Genomic DNA, 26,742 nt, shown 5'->3' with positions numbered 1-26,742 from the left:
AGCAAAATGGAACTCCAAAATATACATATTATATATGACTTTATATTTGAAAATATTTTGTTCTTAAAGATGTAATCATACAAAACTCTAACTTCATGAGACAGTTCATCACAGAAGTTCAGAGAGAAAGAAAAACAATCTTCCTAGGCTAACTCTCAGGACATTACAGTAATCTGGTGCTACAAGCAACCGATATACGTGCTTTGGTTTTTTTGTGGTTTTTTTTTTTCAGGGGCGTCAGTTTGTTTGGGTTTTCAGTTTTGTTGAATTTGTTGGTTTAGTTTTTTATTTGTTTGTATGAGGGGGTGTGGTCGGGTTGTAGCTTTTTTTTTTGTTTTAAGCTAGTATTGGAGCAATCACAGCCCAACAAACTTCAATCTCAGAACCATATGAAATCACTGTTAATTAAAATTTGGTTCATATTTATTAATGAGCAGTCATTCCTTCCACTAAATCTTTGCATGTCTTTTTATACTTTGTACTAAAAGTAGTTCATTGATGAAACATGACTATTTGTCAATTTAAAGTTAAGATCTCATTGTTGGAAACTTCACAAAGGTTACAACACACAACATTTTTCCATTTCTCCAATTCAACAAGCTCATCTATGACTACAAGAGCTTAACTATATTATCCCTGTGTTTGCTTAAGAGGAGGAATTGAATCTGCACAGGTACATAAGCCCTGTGTTCACCCAGCTACTCAGCTCTGTAGAAAACAAAACACATTGCTCACTGCTGTTGTTTTCAGACTTTCAGCCTGGGCTGTATTTTAATCATTTTTGTAAAGCTTTCATGCCTCGTACCATAATAATACTCATGTCCAGGACAAAGGCAGCTTTATAAGCCTCGTAGATAATGTTTTTGGTGTCTTCTCAAAAAAGTGTGCTTCACAGCAGTGCAGTTTATAGGACTAAACCTTAACTGTTTCTGAGATAGCACACACTATCTCAGAATCTAAGCATCTAAAATCTTCTGCCCTTACCACAAGGATAATTTTGAAACCATCACTCCCATTTCCTGCACACATATAATGAACTTCTAACACAGGTTTTCTTTACACACACGTTCCCAGAAAATCAAACATGATGTTACATACTACAGAATCAGAATAGCTTGGCTTAGAGATCATCTAATCACAACAGCCATAAGTAGGGACATCTTCATTACACCAGTTTGCTCAGACCCCATCTAACCTGGCCTTGAGTACTGCCAGGGACAGGGTACCAACAAGTTCTCTGGGCAACCTGTGCCAGTGCCTTACCACCTTCACATGTAAAGAATTTCTTCAATATCTTATGTAAACCTACCCTCTTTCAGTTAAAAGCCATTTCTCCTTGTCCAAGCACTACACGCCCTCATAAAAGTTCCCCTCCAGCTTTCTTGTAGGCTTCATTTAAGTAATGAAAGGCTGCTAGATCATCCCCCTAGAGATCAAGACACTGACTGGTATCAACTTGTGCTTTCTATAGCCTCATCCATTCATTACAGAACTAGTTAAAAATACATCATGGTAATACATTCTTAAAAGTTTACCATTTCCCATAATAAACAAAAACAACACTGCATAACAGCCTGAACAGGACCCTTGAGTGGTCCTGTTTCACGAGGTGACAAGAAGAAAACCTGTAATTATATAAGAAAAAATACTACTTATTCTTCTGAGAGGATATGAATGCCTTATGGGCTCTATTAGCCACCGCTTCTACCACCATCATTCTAGGCAGTGCAGTAGATCAGCAGATAGGACCAATGGGGGATAAAACTATACTGAGACCAATTTTCTGCTGGCTACCCACAGCACATTTACATTAGTCAAGTCAGTTCTCTGAAGCCAGATATGTAGTATCTTCTCATCTGCCAGAAGACTGCTGAGGCCACACAACATACCTGAAACTCAAACTGCCACACTCCCTCATTTTTTAAAAAACATTACTTTCAACTTCTCCTGCCCCATTCCCTCCCCAGTCCTAATATAATTCCTTGTCTAGTACATAGGTGAGAATCGAATATTGTGACAGAATAAAACCCCACACTCCTGACTCAAGCACACAGCTTGGTTGGTCATCTGACTTTTAAATTTCTTCTCAGATAAAATCAACCTAATGAATGAAAAAACATTAACTGTCTTCTAAAAATAATAAAGAAATGTCTGAAATAGTGATGAACTCTTCAATCTTGGCATAGAGGATTATCAAAATTTGTAAGAGCATAGAATCTTAAAAACTGAAAATTTCTGAAAACCTCTTTGGTTTTTTTTCTTGAAATATTAATAGCTACAACTATTACTGTATCATCAAGAATTTTACAAGCAGAGATCTGAAAATACTTCTGGCAGTATTAGATCTACAAGCAGAATCAGGAAAGAAGCCAGACTGCTTAAATGCAGAGTAGATGCTTATGCATGTACCCAGATATTTACATATCACGCACAATTTATCTCTCCTGGTACACATCCTGCAAAAATCCATCTACAGAATGTTGAAATGTAACATTCTTTACTCTGCAAAACTTGTGGAAAAACTTTAAACATAGGTGACAATGCAGCTACTGGCCAAGATGTTTCAGAACTTGTGGTGACTGACAAAGAAGATATAGGAGACTAATTTAAAAGAAAAACAACTGTAGAAGCCTAAAATGACAAGTCTTTCCTTTGTATGGTTGTCCTGTACTTATTTTTGCATTTCTTTGCATTGCAACTTAAAAAAAAAAAATCTTCAGTGTAGTACCTTCAGATGAAATACAAGATTGTATTTTAAGTAAAAAACAAACATATCACTCTCTAGGCAAAATTCACACTGGCATCTCTTAAACAGAAACACTGCTAAACTACGCCTTATAGTGGGTTTTTTTCCCAAGTTTGATCTATGAAAAGGCAAGAAAAACCTGATATTTTGCTGTTTGAAATTTTATATTAAATTAGATAGAAGAGGACATTCTTAACATGTAAGGAAGGAGAAAGCCATTGAAATCCACTACCCTGTTAGTCACCGTATACACACACTTAGTAGGAACTGTTGAAACAACAGTGTGTACATTTGCAGAAAAGTGGCTTTCTCCTTGGGGCTTGGATGCAGAAAGAAAGTCTACAAGGACCTGGAAAGTGAAGATTCATGGGGAGGAGTGGAATCAACATCCTACACAGATGAGCAGAACCATCCTATAACCACAGTTTCATCAAACATTTACTCAGACAAAGTAGGCTGTTGTACACTGCCTCATAGATTTACAGAAAAGGGGAGCAATGAACCTCATCTGATAGTAAGTAGTAGAGCAACTCCTAGGAGGACTAAGAGCTAAAGCAGTAATAGAGAGGTAATGCATGAAAAGAAAAATATTTGATTTCACTTAAAGTTATACTTCACTTGGAAAAAAGTTTAATGTCCTCTATGCTAAGACTAATTCAGCAACAGAGAAAACAAAAATTATGGTTTGGTCTGTTGCTGTTCTAGCAGTGGAATGCAGTGGGATCATATTTCCACTGAAACCAAGTATGGGTAAATGAAAATATAAAACTGTGCAGATTCAGGCCTCGGACCAGCTTAGCTTTGTAGGTGACAAATCAGTTAAAATGTAGTATGGCAGGCATGAAGATCCTCCCAGGAATTGAAGCAAAGAAGCCAGTCTGTCCAACTACTTAGAACGGCAGCTCACAGTTGAAGGCTGCTGCTGAGAGGGATATTCAGTTGGTAAGACTGCAGCAGAACTCCCTGAGGTGGAGGTGAAATTCCCCAGCTCACCCTACAACAAGTATCTGTCCAATTTCTGGAGCATAACTAGAGTATTCCTTCTCCATCAAAAGAAGGCAGCAAGGCTAGTGAAACAAGGATGCTCCCACACAAACAGCTCAGTCCATCTCATGTGTCTTGCACCTAGGCAGACCGTGCTCTCATCCTGAGATCTTATGAAGAGATCCTTACCTCTACAACAGCCTTGACCATCACCTCTGTCAACAGTTGCCACAACTGGGATGACCTGCTTCAAGCTGGTACCGCTACTGATCAGGCAGTGCTTTTAAAGTGAAGGCCGCTAGTACTCTATGAACTTTTTTCTCTATTGCTTAAAATGTATTATCTCCATGACATTGTATCACTGTATCATACCTCTTGAAAGATACGTAAGTACCAACCTACACCTCCAACCAATTTATACTACTGTAAGTTAATAACTGAAACTGACCATTTTCACCTTGGTCATAGAAACACCAAAGAATTTCAGTGACAATTCATCCAGAGACATGAAGAGAATTCCTGTAAGGAATGACCAGTCCTGATAATGGATACAGTAGGCATATTATTATTTTTCACAAAATGAAGAGCAGAACCATTATATCTTCCTTGTGTGATTATCTAACTCATTAACTGACATTAACAGATTAAACCTCACAAGAGTTGCTTGATGCTAGGAAACATTTCAAAGGCATTTGATTTAGAGTTATAGAAAAGCCTATGAAACAGGAAAGCATCTCAAATTTCAAGCAAAAAAAGCCAGAAGGAGAACTAAGGTGTCCTGAAGTCTGTTCCTACATCAATAGCACCATGTTTTGCATTCATGTTAAAAACTGAACAGAGTAACTACAAAAAGCCAAATTAGGTGAGAACCCGAGTAAAGGCATTTTGAGATTTAAGAATGCACAGGTTGAAGTTAAGAATCACTTTAAAAAATTGGAGAGGGGTACATATTGTTCTATTGCCAAGTGTTTGCTCCACTGACAGAATATCTTAAATTTAAAATCACTACACAATCTTCTTACTTGTTTTGCTTAAAAGGCACATTTGCATATTCCAGTTGCTTTTTAAAAAAGATTAAGCATATAATCATTTCACCATTCACTAAATTATCTCCTCTGTATCATTTTAGTAATTAATAAACATTTCATTAAGATAACTGTCAATATTCTACACAATATTATTTCATGAATTACTAATGGAACAACAAAAAAGAGCAAGATGAGAAAATATGTATTCCAAAAAAGGATGGATAGAATTTTATGAAGTAGCTCATGAAGTAGATAATTACCTCAAATAAGGAATATGAAACGTCTACATTCATGTAGAGCAATTTGTTTCAAGAATAATCTTGAATATCTCATATATTTATGAAAAACTAAGCAAATGTTAACCATTACAAATATTACTAAAGTTGTTCCATCATTTCCTTACCTATACAATTGAAATTGTATTGACCATTTTCCTTAAAAAAGGGAAAGAATACCTGCCATTATGTGGACAGCTAGTCTGAGTGCTTTCTACAGAAGAAAAATCTTGCAAATTTAATCTGGTTATTTTTGAGACTATAATAAAATTAGTCATTCTGGTGCAGCCACAAAACTTAGAGAAATAAAATACCCATCCTCGTTGTACAAGTGATGCTCTCAAAATAGTTCAAGTGACTACTACAGTAAAGCTTAAGACAGATACAGAATTACTGAAAAACTGGAAGGAAATGGAAGATAGAATTGAAACAAAATTCAGCTGATGTTCTGTAGCTTCTTAACTAATTCAAGCTTTTTTGTGTACCAGAACCTCCAACTCTTTTACAGGAAATGCAGTTAATCAAATACAGCTTTGTGCCAGATAATCAAAACTACACAGGAAAACTACTATTATGCAGCTAGGCACAGCTCATTACTGAACGTCAGCATTCTCTTCTCCACAACTTCAATTCAGAAAAAACCCAAAACCCACCCAACCAACCAAAAAAACCCAAACCAGCAAGCCCCACCCCCCCAATCAAAACAACCAGACAACAAAAAATACCACCACCGCCTAAGCCCCCACCCAACCAACAAAACAGACCCTCCTCCTTATCCTTCATAGCTACAAACCAACAACTGTCACCATTTTAGAGGTATCTTATTATGGTTCAGGTGTAGTTCACAAGCAAGAAAGCAAGAGAAGAGAAACTGGGTGCCTTCACAGAGGACAAGTAATTCCTCAAGAATTTGCAAGCTTTTAATGGCTTCAAAGCAGGACAGGATCCCACCTTGTGTGACCTTCTCCTCCCTTCTCTTGAAAGGATCCCTCTGATAAACCAGTCTCCCTACAGAGAATCAACTCTTTCCAGTCTGTGCTTAATTTTCCATTTTATATGGCTTGGAGCAGCTTCGACAAATTCTGCCTAAAGAACTCATCTGTGCAGAAAAAGTGCCACAAATCAAATTTCACCCTCAAAAATATTTTCTTGATGCTACTCACAACTCAACCGAACAGCAAGCTGTTCAAAGTCAGTCTGTTGACTGCTGCTCTTCCATGGAAATGTTATAAACAAAACAAGAAGCAAACATCAGCATTCGTAAAAGAAGGTATACAAACTCTTACCTTCCTTGCACAGAGGAAAGGCAAAATCTGTCTTAACAAGCTTGTGTGTGAATAATTTCAAACAAATGTTTATGTGAAGGTGTTGGAAAGCAGACTCCAGTAGATTCCAAGGCATAGGCAAGTCAAAATTGAACATTTATTATCTTCTTTGAGATCAGTATAATACACAACTATTTATAAATCAACATGTAGGTTTTCTGTAAGCAATTTATTAAAATGGTAATAATATGCTGACAACCACCTGATTTTCTGTGACAACTACCTTAACTACTAATTTGATAGAGACTGGGTTTAGGGTTTAAATCTTTTATGTTTCCTTCATATTACAGTTAACCACCTCTGCACCTAAGTTGGACTGAAGATGATGGGGGCTGAGAGAGGCCATACAACACTACATGTCCTGCAGGTCTTCAGGAGGATTCCCCAGCAATTTCAGTTTGAGATTTAAATTTCCCTGCATTCCAAGAAAAGGCTTGAGTTAGCTCTCTAAACTTTTATTAAGGAAGACACATAAAATTTATTTACCTAATAATTAAGTCTTTCAAGTACCTTTCACCTTCTGTTACTCGGAGGGATTACAACAGATAAACACAACTCCGATTCCTACCAGCTCTGAGACACTATTTCAGCAACAGTATAAACCACTATGATTAATCAAAAGCAAGGATAAATACTGGTAGCATTCAAAATTGCAATAGTTTTCCTTTATTTTTATAATGGAGGCAGAAAAAATACCTTAACTACTTTAAACCCCATGTCTTCAGAAAAAGTGGTCTTTTCGTGTAAGATAATGCAACAGTTTGGCCATCTGTGTGTCCCCCATGCCAAGGGCTACCATTCTTCTAACATACAGAAAACTGCAAAAGGTGAATATTTCTCTACTGACATGTTCTATCTACAAACATAATTATCATGCACAAGAACATATCAACAAAACAACAGCTGTATTTACCAAGTGCACAACGCCTTATAGTTTGCATGTTCTGCTTTCATAAGGTATAGTTAGAAATTCTGTGACCTGTTTTCTAATATGTGTTTTGAAGAAGTACTGATATACTCAAGAGTATATTAGATGTGCATTTCCATCCTTCCGAAACACCAATATAAAACAGTATATTATACAATTTGTTTAACAATATGTTAGCAACAACTAAGTCCAAAAACACGAAAAGACCCTTCCCAAAGTTTTTTTTTAAATAATATTTATTCTATTCTACATTTGTGAGCTCTACTTTGAAAGCCTGATATAAACTTTTGACCCACCACGCATACAAAAAGGCTCCATCCCAGAGCTGAAAGCACACAGTGCAGCATTTTCTTTGTTAAAACGTGGAAATGCATGTAAGTGAATTGCTTTGCTATAACAAAACTAGTATATATATGAATTTACTGAAAACAAGCTATTATATGAATAATAGCACATTTGTGATGATCCATGCATGTCAAGTAACATTTCTGATGGCAAATATTATCTGAAATTAGAAACTAAGAACAGCAACTGTTCTGTAGCATTTTGGTACATTTTTTCCTCAAGAATGATTGACCACCACTTCCAAGAAAGTCTAGATATCAAGAAGCACTTCTTCCAGGGGAAAACCACAAATGAACGAACAGAAAACCCTTTTGCTTTTCCATCTTTTTATATGTCCCTCATTCATGCCAAAGAAAGAACATTTTCATATGGATTGAGATGATTTAAAAGAAAGAAAGAAAAGCAAATCCTGCTAGTTCTTCTTACACATGAAGAGAATAATATTTTTCCCACAAAGCTATTTGGGGTCTTCTATTTACTCCTGAGGAAGACATTTAAGCTGTTCTCTTGGTCTCTTCTGCTTTTACTTCTTTGCTGCTCATGCTTCAGAGCTCTCTATGACCTCTGCACTAGCATGATAACACAGCAGCTGTTGCTGAAGACCTAATTAGACAAGAGTCAGCTTAACCAGTGGGACTACCAAATTTACACTAGAAACACAAAGGAACTATGTATAAAAAATTGGTATGCAGCTTCCCTGGTCCATTCACAGGCAGCGCCAGACTCAGAGGCTTCATTCACACCTCGAATACACCCGCAGCACTAAAATGATGAAGTAATTTTTGTTTTAGTCTACACACAAACAAGTACAAAAAAAGTGCAGGGTCCTGCAAGTATAGCCCTGAACTGACTGCAGTAAGGAATCAGCTGGGGTAATTACAGTTTTTTTAATATTACACCTTACAAGTATATTACACATTGTGTATCTTCGTGGTTTCCCAGGAGAACACATCTTGAGAGCATGATAAAGGAAATAATGGTATAAGTGCAAGTTTTACAGAAAGTACTTCTCTCTAGCATTTAACCCCTTTCTCTCACGCTACTGTGAAGGCACTGCTCCTCCTTGCCCAGGGAGACTGAAGAGGTGGCGGTAGCTGAAGCCCACCCCCACCTGGTTCCAGGCCCTGTCACGGGGGAGCACCCACTTCACTCCCACACACCATTTACTCCATTTGGGAGATCACTGTCATTAAGGCTGATCCCAGCATTAAACTGGAAGGAGGGTGGGGTGAGGGGAGCTCAGGCATTTTATAAGGAACAAAGAAACCCCCTAACAGAAAACAGAATGACATTAGCTGCTGGAGGTGAACTGGGGAGCACAAAGGCAAGTCCAGTGCAGAAACTACTTTCAAATCAGCAGCTGTGAGTAGCCCTGGGAAGAACTTCTGCCATCCCCTACAAAGCAAAGCTCCTCCTGGCTGGCCTTCACCCCACGGACACGGCAGGCCTGCGGAGCCCAGGGCTGCTCCCCTTGACAGCCTCCTTCCATGTGCAAGTTCCTCAGTGGCTATTTAGCAGCCATTAGAAAGGCTCCTTCCCCAAAGGACCGGTCCTTTACTACAGACAGTGTTCCTTCATATCTTCACCCCCAAGGTGCACACAGAGCCCAGCAGGGCTGACAGACCATGATAAGAAGCTCTGGCACAGCAGCTACACAGTAAAAACACATGACTCCATTTTTATTTTCATCCTAAAAATACTGTGAGAGACTCAAATAGCAGGTTTGTGTTCCTCTTGTTCCTACATCCACAGCATGCTCCCAACTTCTCTGTTTCTCCGTGCACACTGGCAGGGGTGTGCACACACAGTGAAAACCAGGCAGGCTCCAAGGCCGAGCCCATTATAAATCCACCCAGAGGGAAGCACAGTTCCAGATATTGTGGCACATTTCCTGCAGCTTATGGCAGACCATACTTAACTTGAGAGTGTTTTTAACTGCTACTTCCTCTGGAGAGTCACTAGTTTTTGAAGGTTTTTTGCAGTCTTCTCATATTTTATGTCTTCTGAGGCATTCCAAGGAGCCATACACTAATTAGGCAGCTCCTTCAAATTGAAGGTAGACCCCTTGCACACTTTTTCCTCCTACAAGGAGAGGGGACCTGGGCAATTCAGCTTATTAGCTGGATAGGAGTGACACAACTGCTATATTATTATAGCTCTTCAAACATTTCAAATCTACCAAGTTTGGAATAATACTGAAAAAGTAAAGACTTAACAAATCATGTCTTAATCATGTTCCTTGCATATTTGAATATAAATACCATCTATGCACATACTTTCATGTGCATACATACACACACAAAGTGATGAAGGCTCTAAAGACATAAATATATCACTGGCACTCTCTGAATTTAAGAAATCAGGTCAAGGGTAATATTAGCAAAGAACAATTTTATAATTAAAAAAATTATAATTAGATTCTCCACCCCCCCCCACCAAAAAATCCCTGCTTTTTGTTAAGAAAAAAAAAAGTAAATCAAATAGCTAAGTTCCAAGAGGACATCCTTGCTATCTTTACACACACCATCATATAGGTATTTCCATGCTAAGTACATAATAAATGCAGCATTCTTTTCAGATGCTGCATTTGTTCAAGCAAATAGATGAAAAATTGAAAAAATCTTTATGCTTGGGTAAAGTGAGGGATGAAAACTACTACTGGGTAATTAAGAACATGGACGGTCACAGTTAGTAAGAACAGGGACAAGCAGGCAGATTTTACGGTCAAAGCATTTGGTGCCATCATTCTGCATTTGCATGTTTTACAGCACAGTGTCCTAGCATGCATACTGCTTAAAGCATCACTTTGGTATGGCTGAACTGTGTGACATTTTAATGTTCTGCTTCTCCAGCAGGGAAAGTCAGGTGGCACCACTCTGGAGCACCACAGTGTCACAGAGAGAGCATTCATAGCTTGTGTCAGTTTAGACTACCCAGACAGGGCACAGTTCCCATGCCACTGACCTCATCAGCTGAGCAACTTCAGCAGCTCAAAGGAAGAGTTTCCAGTCACATCTCAGACATGCCAAAACAGACAGGTACACGACTCTTGTTCTCTTCAAGAAAAACTTCTGATCCTCCTTATAATAACCTTGTTGCTGAAGTTACATATTTATTAGACCTGATTATATAATCTATTTATATACCAGATTATTAGCTACTCTGAAAGTTTTTAGATTTTTTTGTATTTTTATTCACTTCACACATGCACTGTGAACAAAGACTGCATAGGAAAAATTAATAAATAACTACTTTTTACTTATAAAGGTAATAAAATCCGTAAGATAATAACACTCAGAACTCAGTTAAAATTGTGGATAAGCAACACACCTTCCTGAGTCACAGGAAAACATTGTTTTACTGGACACTCTTACAATATTGGAAGAAATCTCCAAAAATCCGTGAACTAGATGGCATCTGAATTCAACAAAACAGCTACTGTTTTACTCAAACATCAGCTAATCTAGCCAATAGCACGTATCACCTAGACGTGGAAATGCAACTTAGGAAATGTCATCTCCTTTCTCTCCTGAAGTTGCCTCATTGCTCTGACCTCTTCTGAAATTACATGTGGCTTTCTGTTTCATTAAAGTCTACATGCTGTTCATTTGCATTTAAGTAAGTTACTTGCATTATAAATCCTGGTTCATCTGAGAGAAAGTTCTAAATTCAATTAATATCCTAAGTAATTGGGCTTTCTATGGTGACGGGTTCAAGTTTCACGAACATTCATGTAATTCTGGTTTTCATTGGTCATACTGGCATCTGGTTTCAAAAAAGATTACATTGAATACTCTCCTAGCCACTTTCAGTGCTATGGCAAAAGATACTCAAGAGCATGATAACACTATGAATCTGTTCCTGTTCTTAACTAGTACACCAAAGCAGAAATAAATTTAACTGTCATGGCAGAGAACTGTAACACATGAACTGCAGTTCATACAGGCATGAGGTGGCAGGGTAAAGGACTAGTTTCTATTTGCCATTATTTTTCTTTCTAGAAGAAACTTTTACTTCCAGGAAGTAAACATTTATTTAACACGTCATTCCTTTGCACAATAGTCAAATAAGAAGTATTTGAGTCCAAATCTTTATGTTTTGGGCTATTAAAATGTTATCCACTAAGCCAACATTCTTTATAATTTTTTTAAATTATCATTTCATTTCAACTAAAAAACCCCACAACAAAACAACCAAGGGTATATCCAGCTGTCACCACAAACCACAGAGTTCACATTCAAAGCTAAACAAGAACTTACTTACAACAACCACAATGGCATGATGCTGAAAGGTGATTATATTTGGCACCTCCGTATTTACTTCTACTTTTGTATAATTCTTTTTATACCCTTGCAGTAATAATAAAAAACAAAACATCCCCCCAACTTCTTTTGGACTTATACAGACAATTTCACAATTTTTTAAAAATACATTTTTTTGATAAAATGTATTCTTTGATCCCTTATATATAGGGTTGGACTGTCTGAAAATCTATCATGAAAAACTCTGGGAAATCCAACAGAAGATATTAAAAATGTTCTTTTTGTAATGGGGCTTGTTCTAGGAGAAAGAAAGGCAGGCAGAAAGAAACAACAAGCAATAGCTTACATGACCAGAAAATAGCCCACACCTTTTAGATATTTCTAAAAAATCCCCAGGTCATAACACCCCTATTGCTCTAAAGGCCTTGAATCTTGTGAAATAAAGTTGATTTTCTGGAGAGTACAAATGCTGAAAACACTAACATTTTTCAAAACAAAAAATAGAGTCAGACACCATTTTTCTACACTAACATCACAACTTCTAACCAACAGACCACTCCACACAGCTTTTGCTACCGATCTGCATAATTTGCAAAGTCACTACCAAGCACAAAGGTGCATGTCTTCACCCAAACCCTCCAGCAGATGTCCAGCCTCACCCCACAGGTTTCTGCACTGTGCAAGCCAGGAGAGGAGAGCTGTGTGTGGCCGAAACAATTTCTGGCTGGGACATGGTGGTGGGATCTGCCAGGCTACTCTCCCCAATCAGGCACAGCTTGGCCCTTAGGGAGGGAGTACCAGGAAAAAGCCCTTCCTCCAGTCACTGACTAGAAGCTGACAAGGCAATTCCCTATAGAGGACACGGTACAGAATTTATTTCTGGAGTCTTAAGCTCCTTCCCCAGCCTTCAAGTACAAGCAACATAGAGCCATTTGTCTGACATCACACTGGCGAGCAAGTGGTGTCTGAAAAGGGACATGATGACACTTTCAGCACCAGCAACCAACCCTTAGTCCACACTTTGCAACACTTATTTTCAAGACAATGGGAAACAGAAGACAATGTGATAAACGAGGAAGTTCTGAACTATCCTTTTTTCCTCTGGTCAGTTGTCAGGTTTTGGGATATTTTGTGGACTCCAGCTGTCTCAATTGTCAAAAAAAAAAAAAAAAAAGAAAGAAAGAAAGAAGCCCAGCTGCTTCAATATGTGTCTTACCCTCCAGATCCAACCACCACTGGAAGCCTTTGAGCATTAGTAAAAGGTTAACCAGTGCACCCTTGCCAGGCTGTTGAATTACATGTACACATCCAGTATAATTAACACCTCACACTCATTATACCAATTATCTAAAACACTTAAATTACTTTAAAAGTATTTGCCATGAAGAAGCTGCACTCAATTTCCTCTTTTAACATGATCTCTAAAATTATGTAAGCATTCTGACATTTATTGCACAAGGAAGGATGCTGGTCCTCTAATCTCTGCTACATGGGAACAAGTCCTATAAAAGACAAATGAAGCATTTTGGAGATGGTCTTTAATTTGTTGCAGTTCTGGGAAAATGTTATCTACCAAACTCTAGGTTTATCAACTCAGATAAAGCAATTTAGTTGACTAAAATATACAGTTAAAGACTACTTTCTTGCCATGGCTGACACAGAATAAAGCTATTGAAATGTGTTTTAGACAATAGACCAGTGAATCCCAGATGCCCAGTGTTATTCCCTGATACAAAATCTAAGATGAATGTTTCTGCTCAGGTAAATATGAATCTTTTTTGACTGTCATCAGAGATCACCTATTTTGTTGGTCAAGTTTTCTCATGCCATCTTAACAGCTTTCTTTATTTCTAAAGATGAAGCAAAATAACTTTAAAAGGCTTCTGCACAAGTTTTCAAAAACTAGCACTTTTGTTAAGTATCATGTAACTTCAGTTCAAACTGCCAAATTCTTTCTTTCCCCAACAAAAAATGTGCTACGTCAGAAAATTAAGAGAGGGATTCCTACACTTAAATAAGAAATTTTCAAACTGTGAAAAATCACAAAAAGAGAAATTTGAGTTTTGACTGCAAAATTGTTCCTGCAATCTAAGTTTGCAGCAGAAAACAAAAGAAAATGCACACTATTAGCATAAAAATATGGATTTTTACACTATGTAGCTTACAGTCAAGAACTAAATTTCAACTACCAGAACTACAAAACAAAATTCAAACCTTGTTGCAACTAAGAGGACCAAAGGTATGTTTAGGGTTATGGTTTAGGGTATGTTTAGGGTATGTTTTATGTTATTTGCAGGGAAAAACCCCCAACCAACCTACCACCCCTCCTCAGCTTTGCAAGTATTACTTTCTTCTATATACTCATTCCTCTCATGTCAGACAGAAAAACCAATCATATTTCAAAGAAATGAAGTTACTGAAGAGTTAGGAAAAAGAAATTAAAGAAAGTGATAACGACCTCAGGAAAGGTTAATCATACCCCTCCCCCCTCTTTTTTCCTGTGATCCTTATTAAGGATTTTTTCTGCCATCCTTACTCTTTAAGTAGTCCCAACAGATTACTGCAAACTATGGCCTTATTAATATGAATGAGGGTAAAAAACAGAGTAGACAAATTATAGTGCATATCCATTTTAATAATTTTAAAAGTATTCTTGAAAAACAAGGAATAGGAATAAAGAGCATCAAACACTTCACAAAATTCTCTGCCTATCACTTAATAACCAAAGTACCTAAAAAATTTCTTAAGATGGGAGAGAGTCTAAGAACAGAGTTACCATGGTGTGACCAGTTACCACGTATTATATTATACCTGCTCCATAGTGGTTTTTGCATGGGTAGCTTTAGTTACGTGCAAATGTCAAGTTTTATCAAACTGATTTGTTAATCCTTTTTTATTTCAGTAAATCTTGCTGCACTAAATGGCTAATGAAAAGATTAAATACCTTTAAACACTGTCCTAAAAAGTGACTTCACCTATGTTATACCATATTACTAAATGAAGAAAAATGTATTTGAAGAATGAAGTATATAACTTTATAGAAACTAACTTAAACTAAAGTATCAAACGAAAGTAGAAGACTTACAATTTTACTAATTCTCTGATTCTATTCAACTGCAGCTCTGCTGTTACAAGTTTATTATTAACCTGCTTTTTAACTTCTGCTTGAGAAACAATTCTTTGGCAAGCTGTTTCATTATGTCACACAACTAGGTGCACAGGTCATGATCCCATTCCTTCTCAACACAGAGGAGAAACATATATTTACCTGAATGAGAACATTTCAGCACACTGTGTTTACATGTTTACAGCCACTGTGTGTGATGTACTAGTCCTCTGAACAGTGCCTTATTAATGTGTTTATGTGACTGTTAATTCTTATTAAAAAAACCCCACATATTCTAGTCACTAAACAATCAAACGGACCAGTTATTAATGACCTGTTTCTTAATTACTTTTAAAGACTACTAGTATCTAACCAATAAGCGCCAATTTCACCACTATTTTTCTTGACCTTTTTTGCCTTCATATAAATCTCATCTGCATGCCAGATTTTAGTGACACTTAGGAAAAAAATCCACATACCCTTTTTCTACATGAGCTATCCATTTCAAATAAATTATTAAAATGTTACCTTTGTTGCTGCTTTGCATACTTATGATTTTTAAAAAGAAATGCAGTATCAAGAATAATCCAAATGCAGAGAAGATGCTCCATTCTGACTACATCTCCACACACTGCCATTTGGATTTATTCAAAACTCTGCTTACAGGTATTCCATGATAACACACATTCCTTTTTGACTCCATACCCTCAGTAGAAACTGTGTTAGGCTATCTCCAGTAAAAGATAATTACTGTGACAGCAACCTGGGAAGAAGAAAGTGCAGATGCAATGACTCGTACGTTATGCTGTGTATCGACTTCTAATACCCCAAAAACTCTTTCTCTCAAACAACACATGACTGCAGGCAATTGAGTATTTGCTAAACACTGGAAGGCATATGAAATTTAAAATAAAAGTTCTACATCTTCAAAGCCCTAAACACTGTAGCCTAAAGCCAAAATTAAGTCCCTTAAATTCTTCTCTTCCCTTGCACAGGTCTTTTCTGAATTACCAAGACTGAAATGTAACCATTTCTATTTTTGTAGAAGAATATACAAACTTTTTGTTGGATGGAAGGCACTTATAGCACTGGGTTTCAGACTGCAACTAGTGAAAGCCACTGCATCACCAAGGTAACTTCCTAGGACAAGGAGACAGGTCCTTTATGTCAATTACTGATGCATGGCTATTGATTCATATGCAATACTGTACATACAATTTAAGACTGTACAATTATAAACCAGTTATAAAACAAAAATACTGATTTGACTTTTGCAAGGAAGGTTTGCTAACATAATGCTACATGAATAGATGTGGTTTTTTTTTATATATTTTATGAGCAATTTCAGTTAGAATCTAATGCATCATATAATTACACCATGTGTTTGCTTGAACTGATCATCTTTCTAATGAGATAAGCTTTCCAAAAAGCAAATGTATACAAATAAATTTCCTGTCTCTTTACTAAATTAAAATATTCTTTTTTAATTTTACTGATAGCCAAAAATCCCCTGAGAAATGAGTAAAAGATAACTGTCCATCAAGTTAAAGGCATCTAGCTAGTTTAAAGCATGAAAAAGTTGCATATGGAGTAATTTTGTAGACATAAAACCAACACACGGGAAAGCCAGCATCAAACCTCTCCTTCTAATGGCTCTGTTGTGTAGCTACATAAAATCTGTGGGTCAAGACTATTTTAAAAACTGCATGAATATACTTACACTTGCAAAGTTATCTGGTTTCAGAAGGATAGCTATTGTTTTGCTTCCAGAAAAAAAGACAGCCAAGAAGGATTGTATTTTTCCGTGCTCAATTCCCTATTTTTAAGATCAAAAACATCTGTTAAAATCTGTTTTTCAGATGCTTCTGTTGAAGAATATTGGTATGAATTGACAGTAGCTGTTACCATTAACTGAAACAAAAAGTCAAATCAAACAAAAAGGACTGATAATTTATATGTTAACAAAGACACTGCCTAACTGAAGAATAAACACTTCTCTGATCAATTAGTTATGTTGCAATTTAAACTTACTTCAGGGTCCAACATCGAAAGCAAAGCAAAGGGGGAGTGAAACGTCATTAACGGTTCAGAAAACTTAGAACAAAAAAGATCATAAAGAGGACAACTTAATCCAACTTTTTTCACATAATGGACTAATTACTACTGGCACTGAAACACAGAAAAAGAGAGTAAGTAGCTTATGTTCTCCATGAAAATGAGACTTGATCAGAAGATGTTTCTCAACATAAATCAATCTACTTCAAAGAATTAATATTTCATTATCTCTCAGCAGTTATAGGGAAAGGAAAACTCCCAAGGTAAAATGGAAGTTCCATGACTTTCATGCAAAGTAGCAGCCAATTGCTAAGACCAGATTCCTTTTCATGTATATAAAATGCTATTGGGAGATGCTTTGCAAGCACAAATCCCTGTTCAGTTGAACTGCCCTCAGCAGCTTTGAAAATCACAGAAGTATAGAATCATTTAGGTTGGAAAAGACCTCGAGGATCACCAAGTCACCTAACCCAATCCCCATTAACCTAACACTGCCAAGTCCACCACTAAACCACATTCCTAAGCACCCTCCAAGGATGCTGACTTGATCACTTCCCTGAGCATCCTGTTCTAGTGTTTGACAACCCCTCCCATGAAGAAATTTTAACTGATACTCCATCTAAATCTCCTCCAGCACAACTTGAAGCCATTTCCACTTGTCCTATTACTTGTTACTTGTAAGATTATTCTCCACCTTGCTACAACCACTTTTGGGTAGTTGTGGAGACCCTCTGAGCCTCCTTCTCTCCAGGCTAAACAACTGCAGACATAGTGAAGGTCCCACCTGAAACCATCTGTGGGCCTGTAGACACATACTAGAAGTGTTCTTCTGAACCTATCTTAAACTTCCTCAAGTTAAACTTCACAGACTGGGCTCTTTCCCATTGCTATCAAAGTATCCCCAGGTGAGAACATGGTTTCTTTAGAATGAAACCAGTAAAAATTGAAGTTAAGTTCCACAACTAATGTACTCAAACTACAAACAGGCATTTAGTCCCTAGGATCAGATTAGACCTGGCTAAAGAAAAAAAAAAACCCTTGACCATGGACAAGGGCTCTCTGCACCTACTGTTTTACCCAAGAGACTCACTCTCATTCACAGTGTTTGCTACCTTTGCCTTTGTCTGCACTCCCCCACCTATCACCACAGAGATAGTAATTATGAACCCTGTGGAGGTGACAGAGTGACCAATTAGCTAATAGGTGGGCAGTATTTTGAAAACCTGCAGTGCTACATAGCTATTCCCTCTTATTAAAAATACCCTTGTGCAGGTACCATCCAAAAAGAGAGCAGTGTATAAACAAGAATCTATCTGCAACACCCTTGGTTTCTCTACAGTACAACTTTGATCCACTCGCTGAAGCCACTCTGGTGACAGCAGGTTTATTTCATGGAACTTAACAATGATCTGACATGTCCAGTCAAAGTACAAACATTGGTAATAGCTAGGATGCTGTTCAGTTCAGCAGAAGTTTGCCTGTGGAAATACAAGTCTGTCCACATAGTACAAGCCCTTCTATATCTTAAGAGATTATTCAGTATTAATTCAGTCAGAATCCAAAAATCCATGAACAACAAAATGACTCCTCAATACTACTGCTATGCACAACAGAAGCAACAAGTACCTAATGCTGGTTCTATGCATCTCCTGCTTATTTATTCTTGCTTAATAAAATCAAAGACAATGTAAAGAACATATAATAAGTATTTCAGAGATTGCAGAGATTAATTTTGTTAATTACTATATTTCATGTTTCATTTTGGCACTGTGCTTATGCATCCAGAGTTCCTTACCTCCTAGGCTTTGCAGTATGGCAATAGCCCCAGGGGGGCTCACCTGAGGAGTCAGTCTACCAGAGCAAGCCTCACATAGTGTGAGGACATTTTCTCTGCTTCTTCCTGTACAACTACAGGAGAAAATAACCCTTTCTACTTCAAACAGTTTTCCACTTAGTTTAGTCATATACTACACAGAAGAACTGTAATTACCTTCTCTTGTCTGGCCAAATCAGTTCAAACTCCCAGTTTCAACCTCTCAAGAAAGATAACTTGCTGTACAACTACACTACCATGTATCGCATATCCAAGTGTTGAAAAGCAGGATGTATCATCAGATGGAGGAAGGAAAGTGGCCATGTTCCCACCCTTGATCAAAAGTTAGTCTCAGCTTCTGATCCTGCCAGTTCTAGCTATTTAGGCGCATGCTTACTCATCCATCCAGCTCTTTCAGGGATTCTAAATCAGGTCAAAGGACTGATAAGTACTTCAGTGCTTACTGGCAGAGGCCAGAGTTCTCCCCAGGAAACCCTCTGAACAGATTCTTCACCTAGACAGTATGGCATGATGAAGATGAACATGAACCATCAGGTGTCTGAGTATGCCAAAAGTTGCAGTTTGAAAAACCAGTAACTGAAGAAGCTAGATGTACTGCAAATTAATGAATTTCAACACTCTTAAACAGATGTTCAGAGGAGTGACAGGACCTTTCATGTACACATTCAAAAATACTAGTCAAAATTACTTCCAAATACCTGTATGACTACATGGGTTAGACTAAATAAAAGAGAACATTAAAATACATTTTACAGTAAGGTTTTTCAGAAAAAAAATTAACTACTGGTGCCATCAAAAACATAAGTACCTGATTGTACAGGATAGAAAGAATGAAAAGGAACTTCTATAAATAAGTCACTTTAATGGAATTGTAACAAGATGTTCCAAGATATTAAAATATGAAGTTTAGTTCAGACATTAAGGCAGTATTGGCTAAGACATGAAAAACTTACTACTACACAAGCATTACTAGTCCAATGTAAACTAAAATCTATCTCTTTGGTAGCATTGGTACCTCAGTCTCTTTTCTATCTTTGAGTATAAACTGGGTGATGTGCGAGAGGGGGAAACAGCATCACCTATGAAAATAACAAGTACCTCCTTTCTACTTTCCCTACTTGAAAAATTAGTTTCAGTATGACACTTTTCCAAAAATAAAAGCTATTGAGTAAAGGTAAGATAATGATCCATGAAGCCCTGAGTTAAAGCCTGATCATTTAGGAAGGAATCATGCATTATGATCCAAGCCGTAGTGATTATTTTAAATGGATCGCAGAAAACCAGCAAAATTTGCAACATGCTATTGTCCCCGGGTAATTTGCAACATGCTATTGTCCCCGGTAATACAGCATCAGAATTACAAAGTAAAAGAAAAGAAAAAAAGAAAAAAACTCAACCAAACCCAATCTTAGATCAGTCTGAATCATGATTTTGTTTGAGAAATGATGGTATGGACTCATTAATTGATCCAGGAATAAAGCTTGGTGTAATTTCCAGTATCATTCTGCAATATAATTCATAACTCTTCAGAGATTACTGGGCAGAGCAAGCAGCTCAACTTAGTTACAGAGATACCATTCATTTAAGAAAAAGAAGAAATACTTCTAGGTGACTTTCATGTCACAACATAGAATCGGAAAAAAACCTTGCTTGATGATGGACTAAAAAATAATCTACCTTGCTTGCTAAAGGACTACCTGAAATTGAGAAACAGATTACTGTGAAAACAATAAACTTCACAATTTGCATTACAAGTTGTTCAGGAAGATTTTCTGCTTCAAAAGAAATTAATTAGAAATTTTTCCCCTCCCTGTGAAAGCAGATTTATTAAAAAGGCAACTCAAAATGAAGAATTAGCAGGAAGGTTTATTTTTCATCCACAATCAATTTACAATTGCAAAACTCTGAATTTCATTTACAATTGCAAACATGATTCATTTCAAGGTAGCTCCATAACATGGAAGAGGGTTGGTTTGTTTTGTTTTCTGGGATTTGTTTGCTTTATCTAAGGATGTGGGGGGGGGTTCTTCTTATTTTTGGTTTTGATGCTTTTTTTATTTTAAACATACCTTATTCTGAGGGGGAGTGGGTAAGACCAAAAGAAATCTTTGTAGGAGACAAAGGCTTTTGTACACTTAAAGCAGGCTACTAAGAAAGGACAGGGAAAAAGATAAGCCAGCATTCAAATGGCTTTCACCTTCCTTCCATTTATTGGTTTTCACAAAGAGAAGAAAATAGTGTACTCCCAAATAGCTGACTCATTATTATGAGAATTATCTCAGGACAGCCTGGAAAAGAACTTGCCATTATTTGATTTTACAGGTTAAAATGCAAAGAAATCCTACAGGTTGAGTGCTCCAAAGACAACTAAAATCCAACATCAAGCAAACAAATTCCCAACACCGCAGAGTGTTATGACAAAAGGAAAATAAACCCAAGAGTCCATTTCTAAAAAGTAACATCAAAAGTAACATTTTTAGAAAGTAATAGCAAAGGGCAAGCACAACTACATACTCATTTGTAAGGTCCAGCCCTCCTTAGGAAATTCAGTGCCTAGTTTCCACAGGACCACTAAGCACCAGGCTTCAAAACACAGACCTATGGGGCCAAGGTTCCAACTCCAGTGCAACCTGACAAATGTCTCATGTCTCCCTAACTCTACTGAATGAGATGTTTTACCATAAGACCATGCCAATAACTCCATTGCTCCCTGCAGCACAGCCAAGGCAGACAGAGCTAAGGTGGGCTTAACAGCCTCCCTCATGCTTCACTGTCCCAGATATCACAGTCATCAGTGGACATCAAGACAGCAGATACTTTAAGGTATTGGAGATGGGACACTGGAGACATGATGTACCACATCACTCAACTGCAGGGTACAGGCTCCTCTTCAAACACTAGCTAGGAGGAACATTCCTAAAGAAAGAAATAAGGACGGAGCAGGATTCACTTTAGAAGCAGGGGCTCCCTGCATAAAAGCCTCTATCCTGCCCCACTATTCCCAAAATTCCACTAAGGGAAGCCACCAGGCCCTCTAACAGGCATACACACACTAAAGAGCAAAGTCCTGTCAGCTTAGACAGTAAAGCTCTGCCAAGAGCCAAGGCAGGTGCTGGTTGCTCTGCTATTCCAGTACCCAGCCTAAGCATGGCAGGGCTATAGACTGGCAGTACATGCACTTCTTCCTTACAATCTTGTCAGCCTTGACTGAACAGGCTGGTTATTTCCAAAAGTTATTTGTATGTATTTTAGAATACACATATTTGGTGCACAGTACCTTTGTAGATAATCACAAGCTTCTGACTTTGCAGCATGCTTCTACCAGTGATAAGAATTTTGAGGGTAGGAGAAGATACTATTTTTCTTTCTGCTACTTTATCCAAAAATAATTTGTCTTCCGCAAAAGGAATTTGCTGACAGCAGACAGAGCATCTTTTTGAGTACTGCCAAAATAACAGTTTGAGATCACATCCATGCGCCACTTATCAGGATGTGCTGGCATGGACCTGGGCTTACACACACAGTTAGCATCATGCACCTAGTTTACAACATGGTCTCAGGATGCTGCCAAAGTGTGTGTTTACAACTTGAAGGGTTTCAATCCTGCTGTGTCTACTTAATTTATAATAACGTGTCAAACCCCTAAAACCAAAACTACCCTATACATGATGCATAATGATGTGACATTACCAGGAGCACTGAGACTGGATCAGGGCCAGAGGCCGCTCAGCCTACAATCAACTGCTTGAAGCTACAGCCTGTGTCAGTCCTGTAGCTGTTCAGGGATCAGCTGAAAGACAGCCCTATATCAGCCCACAATTCAGGGTAATGAGCTACCTTGCTGTCTTCCCAGACAGACTTAAGCTGCACAGGTGGCTGCTTTGGGAAAAGCATGCTGGCATACTGCCATTGTAAGACTTCTGAACCACAAAACTAATATTTTCACTGATTTCCCCTCAGGTAACTGGTCACAGTGGTCCAGGACTACTTACAAAATGATTCTTTGTACACCCATAAACACAGATAAGTGAGTGCAGCATAATGAAATATAAATCCCACAGGATTTCCCCCACATTGTATGATTAAAGGTCAGGGTCAACTGGTGACTCAGCTGATGCAGTGCTGCTGCACAGTCACTGTATTTCACAGAAAGACAATGTGGTTGAGGTCAGAAGGGATCTCAAGCAGGGTCATAACATACTGCCCAGTTCCATGTTTTTTTAACAGAAGGCATATGCTACAACCACCCTAGGCACTAATGACAATGCTCAGTCATCCTCACAGTGAATAAGTGTTTCCTGATGTTCAGAATCTCCTGTGTTTCAGCCTCTGCCCACTGCCACTTGCCCTATCACTGGGCATTATTGAAAAGAGCCTGGCTCTGTTCTCTTTGTAAGTTCCCTTTGGGTACTTACATAAATTGGTAAGACCCTCCCTGAGTCTTCTCTTTTCCTGGCTGAACAGTCCTAGCTGTTCTAGCTCTCTCAACATTTCCTTACAGTAGAGCACTCAAGTCCCTTCATTACCTTAGACACTCCTTGTTTGACTCCCTCCACAAGTTCCACACCTATCTCTCTTGTACTGGTGAGCTTAACCTCAGACTCTCTGCCCACCATGCAAAAGGAGAAGAGGGCTAAGTGCTCTCTCTACTTGATAAGGAAACCTTTTCCCACGAGTGTTCGGGCTGCATCTGCATCAGTACAGTGTCAAGTCCTGACCATGCTTCAGCTGTGTTAACACACATCTGAAAATTAAGGAAGAACTTTCAGAGCTCTATAGGTACACAAGAAAACACAGTCCCACAGGTAAGCAGTGGTCCTATAGCCTCAAATTCTCCTTTTTGTATGATTAAATCAATTTATGAAAGTCTGCCATCTAGATGAGGGTAAGTGGAAGAAAGTACCCTGTAATATCCCAGACTATTCCAGCTGCAGTTAAGTCCTGGAACACCCAGTTCTTCCTTGACATCAAGAAGTACTCACTTTCCAAGGATAAATCTGATTCCTCTGCAAAGATGTAGAACTCCTTACAGCAGGCCTCTAGAGTCAGCATTCCTAAAGGTACAACCGAAAGCTGTTTTCATATTTCACACAAGAGATAAGCAGCTGCTACCTGCACTCACCAAACACTGACCCTTACACAAAAGCACTGGTGTGTAATCTGTACAGTCAGACAGTGCTCCCAAGATGGATGAGCCATGACCACTGTGCATGCAGTACACAGGAGAAGTCAGCAGGTACTGGGGCGTAGGCACAGACCGCTGGGATTCTTACATCACATCACACTGCACTCTATTTGGATGCAAGCAAGAGCCTGCAATAGCTCAAACAGATTGTTCAACACTATTTAATAGAAATAATGACAGAAATATGGTACGTGTGCCTGAAGTATGCTCCATCAGAAAAATCACTCTAATACCTAATTTACCTAACATACCCTAATTACTCTAATAAATACATAAACACCTAACATTTGTCATCCTGACACCTTACAAGTTTTAACATTACTGTGCTATACTAGAGGGAAAAACCTGGAGGTAAACTCCTGGATGGGAAAAGGATACACAACAGAGTTCCGGGCAGGGGACTAGTCCCTGGATTTCTGTGGAAGAGGGAAGTTACAGAATTTGGGCAATTTCCATTGTTAGAAGAGGAAGAAAAGCATTTTGAAAGGCATGTTGGCCAGAGAGGTCAGAGCATCCTCGCACTGTTGAAAGTGAAGGGGAGGATGGGGAGTGGAATGCACTCATTTAGCAGAAAAATCAAAGAAGGATTAAAATTAAATGAATAATCAAATAAAATTGAGAGGTTGTACTTTTGTTCAACAGGCAAAATATTCTAAATAGGCAATAAACCCACAGAGTTGCTGAAATATGGATGCTGATTTGAAGAAGGAGGTAAAACTAAAGAAAGGATTTACCAAGTTCAAGTTGGCTTTATTTTATACTTCAGAATTGGCAGGTAGCTGGAGATGTGCATATTTTTGGTTTAAGTTCTAACAGGGAAAAATTGAAACAAAAGCTGATGGCATAGCAGATGAGACTCTCCGGTAATGTGACAGGGCAAGCAAGTGGAGCTCCTCTTTCATGAAAATGGAAAAGTATAACCTCCTATGGCCATGTAACTAAATGTCTCAGGCAAATTACCTCGGTATTTCTGCAAGTTTAGAAATCGTGATTCCTAAACCAGAAAAGCACCATACAAATACCTCTTAAGAAAAAGGGCACGTGTCAGAACCACAGTCAAAAGTAATGCAGGAGCATGTGATTACAACTGTACACCATCTGCTATGTGTAAATGAACAAATTTCAAAACCAGTAGTAAAGGCACATTATAAGCACACTGTGTTCATGAGAGCTACTTTAGCAAAAACCTGACAAAATTACAAGTGTAAGTTACTGGATTTAGATTTAAAACAGGAATAACTAGGAGTCATTTCAGAACATTTCATGAAGTAGCCTAGACAGCCACAATTATACAAAGAAAAAAAGAAAAATGAAAACCAATAAAACTAGCCTGGATAAGACAGGAAAGTAAAAGAAGAAAACTGAAATAGGTAAGCCAAAAACATAGGAAATCTCAACCATTTTTAAGAGAAAAAGTCAAATTATGACCTCTGGGGCTCCACATAAGACCTCACTTTTTTTTAAATGACAAACCACACTGGTCAATCAAGAAATTGTCACTGCAGAATACTTAATATTTATTAACACAGAAAAACACCCATGTAATTTTCAATCTTTTTTTTTTTCTTTTAGGGAAGCACAGACCAAACTTGCAATGAAAAGTGAACAAAAGAGTGCCCACTGAAGATGAACAACACCGAGCATTTTATTCAAGTGAGAAGGTCCAAAGGTTTTAGAAGGACTGGCTAGGAAGGCATACTGACTTGAAACTCTTGAATTATGACCCAAAAAACCCCAAAGCGTGAAAAACAGGTGAGGGAATAAGATTGTACACCAAGATGAATGGAGTTACAGTATTTGGATGGTTTGCTGACAAAGTCAGTGGTTTTGAAGAACTAGGCATCTGCTAAGCAACTGATCATACAGCAAACCAACACCACATGCATTCAGTAACAATTGTTTAAACAGTTAAGTAGTAAACCACACAGGTAAAGTCCTCAGCAGACAATTGTCTTCCAAACAGGATCCCAACAATATTAAGACTTTAAAACAAACTTAAAAATCTTCACCCATGACAAAATAAAAACATAAAAAACATAAAATTACTGACAGTACTCATAGGTGATGCAAAAGTTGTGAATTGGTTAACAGTGATGATGATATGATGCTGAAAACCATATTAGAATAATCTGTCAAACAGACAGAGGCAAGTACTGTGTATCCAAATACTGTTAATTATAAACTTGTCAAACAATTACTAAACCCGCTCTAAAAAGCAATTATTTAGAAAAGCATTTAAGTTACAGCAGTCATCTAAACATGAATAGTTTAATGTCATGGCTCAGTAGGCTGTTACACTCCTTGAACACACCTCAACAATGGTACTCCACCTAGCAGTAGTTATATACTTGTAATAAAAAGTATATACACATCATTGTTCAATTCTCATGATCTGTACTTTAGTACTGACCTTGCATTGGAAAGAAGTCAAAAACCAGCTACAAAAACAATTAAAGGATCATAAAATTAACTCTACAGTTACAAAGTTAGAACTGAACTATGGAACCATACAGACTGAACCCCAAGATATTCTTTCTATCCTCAAAGTGGATCACAAATGTAATGTTCATGGTTATGATGAACTGAAAAAAAATGAGTAGTGCAGTTATTTTACTTATTATGCTTTATCTAATGTCAGAAAACAAATTCCATAATATATTAAGAAAGAG

At 37.8% G+C, this 26,742-nt stretch overlaps 1 protein-coding gene across 1 annotated transcript in view; it reads right to left on the bottom strand.

Annotated features, from left to right (window-relative positions):
• LOC103823251 (guanine nucleotide-binding protein G(q) subunit alpha) overlaps nucleotides 1–26,742 on the bottom strand; it is a 120,495-nt gene that overhangs the window by 82,169 nt on the left and 11,584 nt on the right. The window lies entirely within an intron of this gene.

Source organism: Serinus canaria, chromosome Z (genome assembly GCF_022539315.1).
Source record: "Serinus canaria isolate serCan28SL12 chromosome Z, serCan2020, whole genome shotgun sequence".
NCBI lineage: Eukaryota > Metazoa > Chordata > Aves > Passeriformes > Fringillidae > Serinus > Serinus canaria.
The sequence above is the reverse complement of the archived record's forward strand: the minus strand, read 5'-3'. Positions and strand labels throughout refer to the sequence as shown.